We start from the raw sequence: 3,063 nt of genomic DNA on the forward strand, positions 1-3,063 counted from the left end.
TACAAATTGTTATTGTTAAGAACATCTGTTTTGAATTACAAATTGAAATATTTAAAATTCAAGGCTTTCTATATTTTATATCATGCAGAGGCAACAGCATCAAAGGTAGGAAGCAGCCTATGGTAGTTCTATTTCCTCTGAGTTTCTGGTTTAAGGTAATTTTTTTCCTCCTCTTGACATGGATTCAGCAGCGGCTGTTGTTAACCATCTCTTATAAGACATGTGTGGTCACCATGGATTAGCCCATGTGTAGCATGAGTGCAGGTGACTTGCTATAAACCTCAGAAACAGAAAGCAGCTCCCTATCTTCAGGCTTGTCTAAAATTACGTTTTGATTTCAACTTGGTGTCTCTGTGGTTCAGCAATAGCCAAATAAACTACAATCTGTTTATTTAATATTTAGTCTAGGCTAGTGGGCTGATTTGACAAAATACTCGATGGTTCTCCCATAGAAGAATTATATGCCTCCCTGAATTCTTTCTCAATTCTGTTGTCTTCGAAGTATTTACTAACTCAATTCATGCCCACTGTTTGTAACATTGAGAGCAGAGCTTAGATGTAGCTTATCCCATGAACGAGATGAGCCACAAGAAGCATCTGGAAAGCATGTAGCCATTAAATTAAAGCTCTCTCAGCCCTTTAAGAGGATGTTTTACCAAAGAGTCCTCCTACAGAATAAGGAAGACTGTAGAGATCCCTGCATGGGGCCTCACAGTCTTGCCTCCCTATGCCATGTCTTTCACCGACACTATAATTGTTTCTTGTGTGTGTGTGTGTGTTTTTTTTTTTTAAGGGGTAAGGGAGTTTTGTCAGTTAATATGCTGCCCGTACTTCTCAACCATGCTGGGCTATTACATGACTAGATAGTCCCCAGGCATAACTCCTGAGGCTTTGTGGGATTGTCTTCTGTGTCACAGAAGTTGACTGCAGTACTCCAGTGTTCTGTCGGATTGTCCTGGCTCCAGAAGATAAGGAAGCCTTTGCAGTCTTTGTCTTCTGAAGACTTTTCTTGAAACTAACTCTTGGATGACTAGAAGGGCTCATAGTGAGAGAAAATATTGGCTGCTGTCGGGACTCTGTTTAAAGCTTATTACCACACACAAGGAAACTGAGAGTTTGTGGGTAATCTCAGTCTCGATGCATACCTGAAGCTCTGCTGATGGCAATGCTGGCCTCCAGTTTCCCTCAGCTTAGATGAACAAATGGTAGTGGGGACAATAAAAGCAATGGTTGAATTTCATTTTTGTTTAGAAAAGCGACTGTTGGAACAAATTAGACAAATTTCACATAAAATTGGAAACCTATGGATCCACCTCTTTCCCAATCACTAAAAAAATACAAGACTCATCACAAGCCATGTGCAATTAGGATCCAGCTCAAGGGCAGTGCAGGTCTGGGGTGCAGCCTCTGGTTCTGTACTACTTTCCATTCTCAGCACTGAACATTTGTTCCGTGAGCATCCTCTCTAACATTATAGCATCACCAGCAAGCCTGCAGATCCCATGTGAGCTTCTCCATAGCCATTTGGTCCTCATTGTGCAGCTAACAGAAGGCCTCCTCTCCAGATGTATATTCTCCAAGTCACTGACCTTTGCTTCTTTGATGAAAAGCACAGGGGCCAGTGTGGTATTATCCTGGAGCATCTCCTCAGGATCTTGGGTGAGATTGTGTAGGAACTTGCCCCCTGCCAATGCACTGATCTTACCTGTGATTCTGAAGGAGACACCCATGACAATGGTCTTGTAGCCAAATTTCTTGTAGTAGTTATACATTTTGGTAACACTCTTTATGTCAAGGTCCTCCTGGGGCTCATGGAATTTCTTGTCTGTCTTTGCCACATGCCAATCAAGGATGCACCCCACAAAGGGAGAAATGAGAGTCACACCTGCTTTGTTCCAAGCCAGTGGCCTGGGCAAAGGATCGAAGCAGTGCCATGTTGTAATGGGCACCATGTTGTTCCTCTGGCTCCATTCTAGCCTGAATTTCTTCCCAGGGTGAGGATAACTTGATGGGAATTCTGCCCTTATTGAATCCAGCTTCTTTGTAAAGCTCTATGAGGCATCTGTCTTGGGTCACCATTACATCCTTCTTAAAGGAAAGCCTTGCATCCGCTTCTGTGGACACACGGCCTAGGATCTTCTTTAGTATTTCTGCTCTAAACGGCACAAAAAGTTTATCAGTAGCATTTTTAATCCACTCCTCTTGTGACCAACACTGCTGCTCCTAGTTCCACCCAGCTCCTTGCTGTAGGCAATGACCTCCTCCACTAGCTCTCAGTAGGCAGGCATCTGTGCTGCAGCCAGGATGAGGAATGGGTTGATGGTGGCATCCTGTGGCTTGTACTCATCAAGTGCTGAAGTCACACATATTGGCCACCATGGTGGCATGCTATTTGTCAGGGCCATCCTCTGGCCCTGACACAGTGAAGCATGTATAGATAGCTGGAGGAGGAAGCAGGAGAATGGAGACCCAAAATACCATGGATTTCACTATGAAGACACAAGAGAAAGTCAGATTAATTGAGACATGTCGGGGTGGGGAATATCTCTGCCCTCAATTTCCATGACCTTTTTTCTCCATCCTCCTAGTTCACGATGGGAGTGGAAAACATTATTTCCTGGGTTAATAGAAAATGGCATCTTAGAGATCTAATACTTCTTATAATTTACACCTCTCTTAGGCAAAGGAGAAATTGATCTGGATAAGTATGGGTATTTTTATTTTAATAAAAGTTTATAATTTGTAAAATAAATATAATTGTGAAACTGCTTCCTGTCTCTATAGGTATTAGCTATACATTATAATTACAGTGAGATATTTTTCTTAATTTAAAGAACTTAATAAAGTTAAATAATTTTTCCTAATTTGTAATACATTTCCCTGTAGTTTTCTCTCTTTTTAAAAAATTTTCAAGATTGTGTTTTAATTACAACATTTCTTCTCTTCCTTTGCTCCCTCCAAACCCTCCTATATAACTCTCCCTGTCATTTTCCAAATTCATTGCCTCTCCTCAACAATTGTTATTGCATGCATATTTGTATATATATATATATATATATATAT

The 3,063-nt window shown here is 41.1% G+C and overlaps 1 pseudogene; it reads right to left on the reverse strand.

The window, feature by feature from the left end:
- Nucleotides 1-1,418: 1,418 nt before the first annotated feature.
- On the reverse strand, nt 1,419-2,405 carry LOC116076529 (annotated as a pseudogene).
- Nucleotides 2,406-3,063: the final 658 nt, after the last annotated feature.

This window comes from Mastomys coucha, unplaced genomic scaffold (assembly GCF_008632895.1).
Source record: "Mastomys coucha isolate ucsf_1 unplaced genomic scaffold, UCSF_Mcou_1 pScaffold4, whole genome shotgun sequence".
NCBI lineage: Eukaryota > Metazoa > Chordata > Mammalia > Rodentia > Muridae > Mastomys > Mastomys coucha.